Source organism: Durio zibethinus, chromosome 1, assembly GCF_047325235.1.
Source record: "Durio zibethinus cultivar Kanyao isolate XHJ-2024 chromosome 1, ASM4732523v1, whole genome shotgun sequence".
NCBI classification, from domain to species: domain Eukaryota; kingdom Viridiplantae; phylum Streptophyta; class Magnoliopsida; order Malvales; family Malvaceae; genus Durio; species Durio zibethinus.
The window spans coordinates 13,726,290-13,737,500 of NC_143162.1; the positions used below are offsets into that span (position 1 = coordinate 13,726,290).

The 11,211-nt window shown below is 48.1% G+C and overlaps 3 pseudogenes; all 3 read left to right on the top strand.

Annotated features, from left to right (window-relative positions):
* On the top strand, positions 1-1,200 carry LOC149520427 (25S ribosomal RNA; annotated as a pseudogene).
* Positions 1,201-2,224, top strand: LOC149520428 (25S ribosomal RNA; annotated as a pseudogene).
* A 7,744-nt stretch (positions 2,225-9,968) lies between these two features.
* The window catches only part of LOC149520429 (18S ribosomal RNA), a 1,808-nt pseudogene continuing 565 nt past the window's right edge, over positions 9,969-11,211 (top strand).

The window sequence follows — 11,211 nt, forward strand, 5'->3', positions numbered from 1 at the left end:
ACCAAGGAGTCTGACATGTGTGCGAGTTAACGAGCCAAAAAACCCGTAAGGTGCAAGGAAGCTAATTGGCGGGATCTCTCGCGGGTGCACCGCCAATCGACCTTGATTTTCTGAGAAGGGTTCGAGTGCATGCATGCCCATCGAGACCCAAAAGATGGTGAACTATGCCTGAGCGGGGCAAAGCTAGAGTAAACTCTGGTGGAGGCCCACAACGATACTAACATGCAAATCGTTCATCTGACTTGGGTATAGGGGCGAAAGACTAATCGAACCATCTAGTAGCTGGTTCATTCTGAAGTTTCCCTCAGGATAGCTAGAGCCCCCGGCCAGTTCTATCGAGTAAAGTCAATGATTAAAGACACCAGGGGCACAACACCCTCGACCTATTCTCAAACTTTAAATAGCTAGGACAGCGCGGCTGCTTCGTTGAGCCATGCCACGAAATTGAGAGCTCCAAGTGGGCCATTTTTGGTAAGCAGAATTGGCGATGTGGGATGAACAGTAAGCTGGGTTACGGTGCCCAACTGTGCGCTAACCCAAAACTTACAAAAGGTGTTTGTCAATTAAGACAATTGGACGATGGTCATGGAAGTTGATTAACAACTCACCTGCCGAATCAACTAGCCCCGAAAATAGATGACACTTAAGCGCGTGACCTATACTCGACCATCAAGGCAAGGGCCAGGCCTCGATGAGTTAGAAGGCACGACGATCACTGTAAAACCCAAGGCACGAGCCTGATCGAAGTGACCGTCGGTGTAGATCTTGGTGGTAGTAGCAAATATTCAAATGAGAAGTTTGAAGGCCAAAGGGGGGAAAGGTTCCATGTGAACAGCAATTGCACATGGGTTAGTCGATCCTAAGAGACAGGGGAAGCCTGTTCGATAGCACGTCCCGCGCGAGCTTCGAAAAAAAATCGGGTTAAAATTCCTGAATTGGGATGCGACAGCTGACGGCAACGTTAGGGAGTCTGAAGACATCAACGGAGGCCTTGGAAAGAGTTATCTTTTTTGTTTAATAGCCCGCCCACCTTGGAAAAGGCTCAGTCGGAGGTAAGGTCTAGTGGTCGGAAGAGCACCGCACATTGCGTGGTGTCTGGTGTGCCCCCGATGGCCCTTGAAAATCTAAAGGACCGAGTGCTGTCAGCGCTCGATCGTACTCATAATCGCATCAGGTCTCCAAGGTGAACAGCCTTTGGTCGATGGAATAATGTAGGCAAAGGAAGTCGGCAAAATGGATCCGTAACCTTAGGAAAAGGATTAGCCTTAAGGGTTGGGCACGGGGGTCCCAGTCTTGAACCTGTTAGTTGTCGATGCACTGTTCGAGCTACTTCCACGGTGAGAATGGGTCATCGCGTGCCAGACAGAGGATGGACTGGGAACGCCTCCCTCGAAGGCCTTCATCGGGCGATGAACAGTCGACTCAAAATTGGTACGAACAAGGGGAATCTGACTGTTTAATTAAAACAAAGCATTGTGATGGTCCCTGTGGATGCTCATGCAATGTGATTTTTGCCCAGGGCTCTGAATGTTAAAGTGAAAAAATTCAACCAAGCGCGGGTAAACGGTGAGAGTAACTATGACTCTCTTAAGGTAGCCAAATGCCTTGTCATCTGAATAGATTAACGAGATTCCCACTGTCCCTGTCTATTATCCAACGAAACCATAGCCAAGGGAACGGGCTTGGCAGAATCAACGAGGAAAGATGACCCTGTTGAGCTTGACTCTAGTCCGACTTTATGAAATGACTTGAGAGGTGTAGGATAAGTGGGAGCCCTTGGGCGAAATTGAAATACCACTACTTTTAACATTATTTTACTTATTCCATGAATTGGAGGCAGGGCACAACCCTTCTTTTAGACCCAAGGTCGGCCTCGGTCGGTTGATCCGGGCGAAAGACATTGTCAGGTGGGGAGTTTGGCTGGGGTGGCACATCTGTTAAAAAATAACGCAGGTGTCCTAAGATGAGCTCAATGAGAACGAAAATCTCATGTGCAACAAAAGGGTAAAAGCTCATTTGATTCTGATTTCCAGTACGAATATGAATCATGAAAGCATGGCCTATCGATCCTTTAGACTTTCGAGATTTGAAGCTAGAGGTGTCAGAAAAGTTGCCACAAGGATAACTGGCTTGTGGTAGCCAAGCATTCATAGCGACGTTGCTTTTTTATCCTTTGATAACTTGCCTCGACCACCATCGACACAAGCTAGCCCTTGGAATAGGCACTTGCCTCGACCACCATTGACACATACATGCCTTGATGAGCATCGACAGAAGATGGCCCTTGGTGCGAGCGGTTGCTTCGAACACCATCAGCATGTGTTAGGCCTTGGTACGGGCACATGCCTAGACCACCATCATCACAAGCTGGCCATTGGTACGAGCACTTGCCTGGACCACCATCGGCATATGCCACACCTCGATCAGTATCAACAGAAGATGGTCCTTAGTGTGTGCGGCTGCCTCGAACACCATCAGTACATGCTGGGCCTTGGTGCGAGCGATTACCGTGAGCACCATCGGCACAAGCCGGCCCTTGGTGCAGGTGTCACGGGCTTTGACCTTAGACTCAGAATCCGTGTGGCCTTAGGCTTCAAATCTCCTCCTTTATGCCTAAGTTAGCCTAAAACACAAGCATGTGGGCACTAGAACAATAGGAAGGGCTGATTACGAAAGTTAAAGAGAAACATGATAATAAGCTAGAATGCTAGAATATGCTGTGTATTCACTGAAACAGAAGTGTTTGATGGTGTACAAATGAGGGTGGAGTAGCCCTCAATTTATAGTTGAGGCTCCAACTACACTTAATGGCAATATCACTAGAATAAAGGCTAAAATCAAGGGATTATACAGATTACAATCAATCAAGATTTTAACTCCTGATTTCTAAGGTCAACCAAATTTGCAAGGAAGCTCCTACTGATCTTGCAAGCTTCCAGAATGTTCACTTATGTATCTAGCACCTTGGGCCCTTCTGGATGGGGTGCGGACAGCCTGCATGCCAGGCCTTGGCCTCACGGGTTGGCCTACAAGCTGGGCGGACGTTTCCTAGGCCTTGCGTGTAAAAACCTGCCAGTGTGCCTGGTCTGCGGGCCTTAACCTCTGGCTCGCATGCTGGTGCATCTAATATGCCTAGCGCGCCCGGCCAGGGCATGACATTCTCCCTCACCTGATTGCATAATGCCCTCATTATGTCCTCTACATGGTACCGCCTGATCTGGTACCTGAACTACCATAAGCCTTCTGTTGGTTCCCAGCTTGCCTCACTATTGGAAGTCCCTTTCAGTACACCAAGTACTCTTGTCTTGGTTGATAGTTTCTTTGTCTCACCTCCTGGTCAGCTATGATGCTGTGGCCTCCTTCTTATATGAGGCCCTTTCTTCCAATGGCACATGCTTTGACTCTACCCGTCCTGGATCTCCCTCATCCTCATGGAATGGCTTAAGCATGCTTACATGGAACACCGGGTGTACCTTCAGCTTGGTTGGCATATCCAACTTATAGGCAACCTTGCCTACCCTCTTGACTACTTGGAAAGGTCCCTCATACCTTCAGACTAGGCCTTTATGCAGCTCCCTGTGGTGCACAATGGCATATAGCTTCACAAACACCAAGTCTTCAACCTAGAACTGCATGTCCTTCCTATTCTATTCTGCCCACTTCTTCGACCTCTTTGCCGCCTTATGTAGATAGACTCTGCCTAAGTCAGTTTGCTCCTGCCATACCTTGGCAAACTTGTATACTGCTAGATTCGACCCTGTATAACCTGCAGTAATTGAACCAAGTGTTAGTGGTTGTTGCCCTGTCACAACCTTAAATGGGCTCTAGTTCATTGCCTCGTTCCTTTGCAAGTTGTAGGAAAACTATGCAACATCTAGCAGTTTTGGCTAGTCACTTTGTGTGGCACTCACATAGTGCCTGAAGTAGACCTCCAATAGTCCATTCACACGTTCTGTCTGCCCATCGGTCTGCGGATGCATGTTGGTGGAAAAGTTCAAGTCTGACCTCAATAGCTTGAACAACTCAGTCCAGAACCTACCCGTGAAATGCCCATCCCGATCACTAACAATGGTCTTTGGCACTCCCCAGTACTTAACCATGTTCTTCAGGAACAATCGAGCTACCTCCTCGACCGAGCATTACTTGGTTGCTGGAATGAAGATTCCATACCTGGAAAACCTATCCACCACTACCATGATGCTTCGAAACACCTCTGCTTTGGGTAGACCGACTATAAAGTCCAGAGAAACACTCTCCCATAGTCGTTTTGGCACTGGCAATGGCTTCAAGAGATCGTCTAGTTTCTTAAGCTCCACCTTGTCTTGTTGGCATGCAAGACAAGTCTTCACATAGGCCTCAACATTATCCCTCATGTGCATCCAGTAGTATCGATCCTCGATCAGTGCCAAGGTATGACTCACTCCTGGGTGTCCAGCCCACTTTGAATCATGGCATTCTTGCAAAACTTCCTTGAGGAGCTTCCCGTGCTGTGGCACAAACAATCTACTGCCCCTGGTGTACAACAAACCATCCTGCACCCAAAACTGCCTAGTCTTACCTTGCTGGGCATACTCCATAAGAGCCTTGGCTGTAGGATCATGCCCAAATCCCTCTTTGATGCGCGTTATCAGTGACCCCTCTGGTTGGCTAATGGCAATAAGGTTAGCCTTCCTGCTCAGGGCATCTGCCACTAGGTTCACCCGTCCTGACTTTTATTCCACCTGAAAATCAAATTCTGTAAGAAAATCCTACCATCTCGCCTACTTGGGGGATAGCTTCTTCTGCGTCCGAAAGTAACTGGTCGCCACATTGTCCATTCTAACCATGAACCTCGATCCCAATAGGTAATGGCACCAAGTGCATAAGTAGTTCACCACTGCAGTCATCTCTTTCTTTTAGACCATGTAGTTACGCTCAGTCTCATTCAGCTTCCTACTCTCGAACGCGATTGGATGTCCCTCCTGCATCAACATGCCCCTATGGCAAAGTCTGATGCGTCTTTATGCACCTCATACAGCTTGGCATGGTCTGGCAAGGCCAAGACTGGCTTCTCGATCACAGCCACCTCCCATTATGTGGCCTAAGAATGGGATCTCCTACTGGGCGAATGAGCACTTCTCCCTCTTGACAAATAACTTATGTGCCCGCAACACCTCGAACACCTGTCTCAAGTGGTCTACATGCTCTCCCAAAGTCTAGCTGTAGATTACAATGTCATCCAAATAAACCATAACAAATCGATCAAGGAACGACTGAAGTACCTTGTTCATAAGGGTGCAAAATGTTGCTAGGGCATTCGTGAGTCTGAATGGCATGACCAGGAACTCATACGAACCATATCGAGTGACACATGCTATCTTTGGCTCATTTCCCTTCGTGATCCTGACTTGGTAGTAGTTCGACCTCAAATCCAGCTTGGTGAACCACCTTGTGCTCTCAAGTTGGTCAAACAAGTCTGTAATGAGTGGGATAGGGTACTTGTTCTTAATGGTCAGCTTGTTCAAAGCCCAGTAGTCTATGCACAGTCGTAATGACCCATCATGCTTGCGCTAAAATAGAATTGGTGCACCATATGGTCCCTTCGATGGCCTGATGAAGCCAGCATCAACTAACTCTTTGAGCTGCTTCCTCAACTCCTCCAACTCTGGTAGGGACATTCGGTAAAGGGCTTTAACTGATGGCTTGGCCTCAGACACCAGCTCGATCTTTTGGTCCACCTCCCTCTTAGGTCATAGCTGGCTAGGCAACTTTACGAGCATCACATCACTAAAGGTCTTTAGCACCTTTAGCACCTCCAAGGGTGACTCGATCTCCTTCTTCCTTGGCTCATCATACTCTAAGGCTGCCAAGAAGGTGTCTTCTTCTCTGCCTACCGTCTTGGCAAATTGGATGGCTGACACCACCCGTGACCCAACTCCAGACCCTCTCTTCAATGGTACTAGGCATTGGCACCGTGCATCCAGGATGCAAACACAATTGGCAAAAAGCACAAGGAGGGCGTTAATCCGAACAAAGAAATCCAACCCAATCACAAACTCATAGTCGTCAAGGGGTATTACCTCTATGGTCTCCTTGCTTTTCCAGTCTTCAAGCTGTAACTCCACTCCCTGTGCTACTACAATGGCTGGAACCTTCATGGAGTTCATCATTTTAATGGTACCAGTCTCTTTCTGTACCTTTAGTCTGAGCTTTCAGGCTCCATCACCTTAAATAAAAAGATGTGAGGCACTTGTGTCCACTAGTGCACTCACCTTCTAACTCACAACCATCAGATCTATAAATATCAAGCCTTTTGGCTTGCGGCTCCCCTTACTTTGGATAACATTGTGCACCAACGACCCAAGCTTTGCTGCCCTTGTCTCTGGCTCCTCGTCAGACTCCTTGTCTACAATAGCCAGCTTGCCTTTTTACAAGTAATTGCCTACTATGTGGCTCCCTCCATATAGGTAGCATGCTAGTGGCTCTCGGTCCTCTTTTGCTTTCCACTTGCCTGCTAATGGCTTCCTCTCGCCATCCTTGGTTGAACAATCTCGATCCCCATCCTTGGACTCCGAGTCATGGTCCTTCCCTTTAGACTACTTCTTCCGGTCCCTATCATTCCTGCCCTTACCCTTGGGCTTGGAAGACTTGAACTTGTTCAGAGACTTGAACTTGTTCAGAGGCTTGAACTCTATAAGGCCTTAGCAGTAGTCATGGCTTTAGCCAAGTCATGAACTCTCCTCCGTTGTAGCTCATGCTTCACCCATAGCTTCAGCCCATCCATGAAAGCAAATAAGGCATCCTTCTCGCCTAGATCCGAGATCTGTAGCATCAGTTCAGAGAATTTCTGGACATACTCCCTTATGTCCCCTTGGTGGCTCAACTTGCGTAACTTTGCCCATGCCTCATCATTGGCATACTCCGAGTAAAATTTCTCTCTGAACTCTTTTTCAAACTCTGCCCAGGTTCCAATCTTGGTGCTCTGATGCCTGACATCATTACACCTGCATCTCCACCATAACAAGGCTACATCAATGGGATACATAGCAGCGGTGCTTACCTTTATTGTCTCATCTTGCATGCCTGTGGCCTAGAAATACTGCTCCATACCCCATAGGTAGTTGTCTACTTCTTTGGCCGCCCTAGTCCCCTTGAGCTCCTTAGGCTTGGGGACATCCAACCTGGACTTAGACACTCCAGCAAAGATGCCATTCCTAATGGCAGTCTTGCAAGTAATGAGCTCACTGGCAAGTTCCTCCATCCGCTGGCACATGGCCTCTATGCCACGGTGCATGGCCTCCATGCCATCGTGCAAAGTCAGTACTTCAGCCTTCAAGGCCTCATTCTTTTGGGTGATCACATCCATGTCTTTGTTGAGAGCAGCTTGCAGCTCACCTTGGATCTCCTCCCCTATGGAGTCTAGCGATGTAATGTGAGTCTCCACTTCTTCGAGCTTCTCTCTTATATCGCCCATGGTCACCTCCACCTTAGCTAACCTACCATCCATGGTAGACCAGATATCTCTTGAACTGACTTTTCTACCTCTTTCATGCCCCTGCTCTTGGGCCTCTGGTTGTTGGTTAGCAACGTCACTTTGGGATGCCGTATCCTCACTCACGATCTAACCTACATAACACAAACTCACAGAATCAAACTTGCTCTGATACCAACTGTCATGGGCTCCAACCTTAGACTCAGAATTCGTGCGGCCTTAGGCTTGGAATCTCATTTATGCCTAAGTCAGCCTAAAACACAAGCGTACGGGCACTAGAACAATGGGAAGGCCTTATTACACAAGTTTAAAAGAAATAGGATAACAAGGTAAAATGCTGGAATATACTGTGTATTAACTAAAACAGAAGTGTTTGATGGTGTACAAATAAGGGTGGAGTAGCCCTTTATTTATAGTTAAGGCTCTAGCTACACTTAATGGCAATATCCCTAGAATAAAGGCAAAAATCAAGGGATTATACAGATTACAATCAATCAGGATTTTAACACCTAATTTCTAGGGTCAATCAAATCTGCCAGGAGGCTCCTGCTGATCCTGCAAGCTTTCAGAATGTTCACTTGTGTATTTAGCACCTTGGGCCCTTTTGGATGTGGTGTGGGCAGCCTGCATGCTAAGCCTTGGCCTCACGAGCTGGCCTACAAGCTGGGTAGGTGTTCTGGCCTCGTCTCCCAGGCATTAGTGTAAATACCCTCTAACGTGCCTAGTCTGCCAGCCTCAACCTCTGGCTCGCGTGCTGGTGCACCTGATGTGCCTGGCGTGCCCACCTAAGGAGTGACACAGGCACTTACCTTGACCACCATTGATAGAAGATGGCCCCTGGTGTGGGCATTTACGTCAAACACCATCGGCACATACTGGGCCTTGGTGCGGGCACATGCCTCGACCACCATCGGCACAAGTCGGGCCTTAGTGCTTGCACTTGCCTCGATCACCGTCAGCACTTGCCATGCCTCGATCAGCATCAATAAAAGATAGGCCCTGGTGTGGGCGGTTGCCTCAAACACCATCGGTACATGCTGGGCCTTGGTGCGAGTAGATGAGACCACCATCGGTGCATGCATACCTTAATCAGCATACGCACAAGCTGGAATTGATGCGGGCACCTGCCTCGATCAACATAGGCAGAAGATGGCCCTTGGTGTGGGTAGTCACATCGAACACCATCGACAGTGCTGGCCCTTGGTGCGGCGACATGCCTTGACCACCATCGGCACCTACTCACCCTCGGTGCGGGATATGCCCATTTGAAAAAAGTGTCCCAATTTCAGACACTTTAAGGTCTACTGGTAGCATATTTACAAAATCTCTAATGCTCTTTAGGAGGTGGTGGTCCGGCACCCCCTCTCTCTCCCCACAGAGGGAGTAGGTATGCGTGATGGGCTTATCATTGCGTACACCCAGGGTAACATCCCTCGAGTGAAATACAAGGTGTACATGCCTTTTGACCATTTTATTCGATGATTGGTTGTTCTAGTGACCGGCAGACGCCCATAGCCTTGATCGGTTGGCATGCATACAAAAAAAGAGAGCCGAGCTCGAGCCTGTGCACGTGGCGGATGTTACCCTAGACCCCAGACCAGGTCCTTGAATTGGGCAACGGCTCCCTAGGGTGGTGCAAGCAAAAGCTACGATTACGAGCTTGGCCCGACCAAGTCTTTCGGTATTTGACGATCTCGCGATCTTTTCTCGTCGACCATAAAAATGCCTTGGCCTTGATGAGGCCGTGCACGCAGTCGAGGCTGCCCAAGACCCTAGGAACAAGTCCCTGAATCGGGCAACGTCCCCCTGGGGTGGTGTCAGCAGAGCTCGCGCGTACGATCTTGGCCAGGCCAAGCATTGGTGGTATCATGCTGTTGTTGCCTGTCGGATGGTAGGGGCAGACTCGTGGCCCTTGCTTGTGTTTTTCCCATGCCAAGCGGTTGTGGCGTGGCCTCGCACGTCATTTCTTCTGCTCACTTATCGAGTAATCAATCGGGTGGGTTGTGGGTCGACGAGCGTGGATGCTGCCACTTGTACGCAATGGGCATATGAGGGGTGCTATGGTTGTGCATGTTGACAGACTCCATGCTTGATGCATCAAACTATCGACCCGTCAACCTCTTTAATCTCCCCCATACGATCATCGTACCCCAGAGGTGCGATCGGGATCCAGTGCTGCATACCCGAATTGATGGAAACCAGATGTTTCGCCATCCTTCATCCGTCTTGTTTCCTGAGGGGCTATGGGTCAGACATCAATTGTGTCCGGTGTCCTAAGCATGCCACCCAATCTTCCGTGGCTGCATTGGTGCACCGGTGTTCGATCGTTCTCCCAGATGCGAAACGTTTAGCTGACGCAGGCTCTCAACCCCCGTTCGTCAAATGCTATACATTTCACGTGCTCGACACGCACGAAGCTTGCGCTTTACGTTAGGCTCTCTCCATCGCTCGATCAGTGCATCGAGGCCCATACGGTGCCAACGTCCTGAAAGAATGCTACCTGGTTGATCCTGCCAGTAGTCATATGCTTGTCTCAAAGATTAAGCCATGCATGTGTAAGTATAAAGTAATTCAGACTGTGAAACTGCTAATGGCTCATTAAATCAGTTATAGTTTGTTTGATGGTATCTACTAGTCGGATAACCGTAGTAATTCTAAAGCTAATACATGCAACAAACCCCGACCTCTAGAAGGGATGCATTTATTAGATAAAAGGTCGATGCGAGCTATGCCATTGCTCTGATGATTCATGATAACTCGATGAATCGCACGACCTTTGTGTCAATGACGCATCATTCAAATTTTTGCCCTATCAACTTTCGATGATAGGATAGTGGCCTACTATGGTGGTGACGGGTGACGGAGAATTAGGGTTCGATTTCGAAGAGGGAGCTTGAGAAATGGCTACCACATCCAAGGAAGGTAACAGGTGCACAAATTACCCATTCCTGACACGGGGAGGTAGTGACAATAAATAACAATATCGGGCTCTATGAGTCTGGTAATTAGAATGAGTACAATCTAAATCCCTTAATGAGGATCCATTGGAGGGCAAGTCTGGTGCTAGCAGCCGTGATAATGTCAGCTCCAATAGCACATATTTAAGTTGTTGCTGTTAAAAGGCTCGTAGTTGGAACTAGGGTTGGGTCGTCCGGTCCACCTCACGGTGAGCACCAGTCTACTCGTCCCTACTATCGACAATGCACTTTTAGACTTAATTATTAGGGTAATTCCACCAGTGCTATTACTTTGAAAAAATTAGAGTGCTCAAAGCAGGCCTACGCTTGTATACATTAGCATGGGATAACATCATAGGATTTCGATCCCATTGTGTTAGCCTTCGGGATCAAAGTAATGATTAACAGGGATAGTCAGGGGCATTCATATTTCATAGTTAGAGGTGAAATTCTTAGATTTATGAAAGACGAACAACTATGAAAGCATTTGCCAAGGATGTTTTCATTAATCAAGAATGAAAGTTAGGGGCTCGAAGATGATTAGATACCATCCTAGTCTCAACCATAAACAATGTCGACCAGGGATCGACGGATGTTACTTTTAGGACTCCGTCGGCACCTTATGAAAAATAAAAGTCTTTGGGTTCCAGGGGAAGTATGGTCGCAAGGTTGAAACTTAAAGGAATTAATGCAAGGGCACCACCAGGAGTGGAGCCTGCGGCTTAATTTGACTCAACACAGGGAAACTTACCAGGTCCAGACATAGTAAGGATTGACAGACTG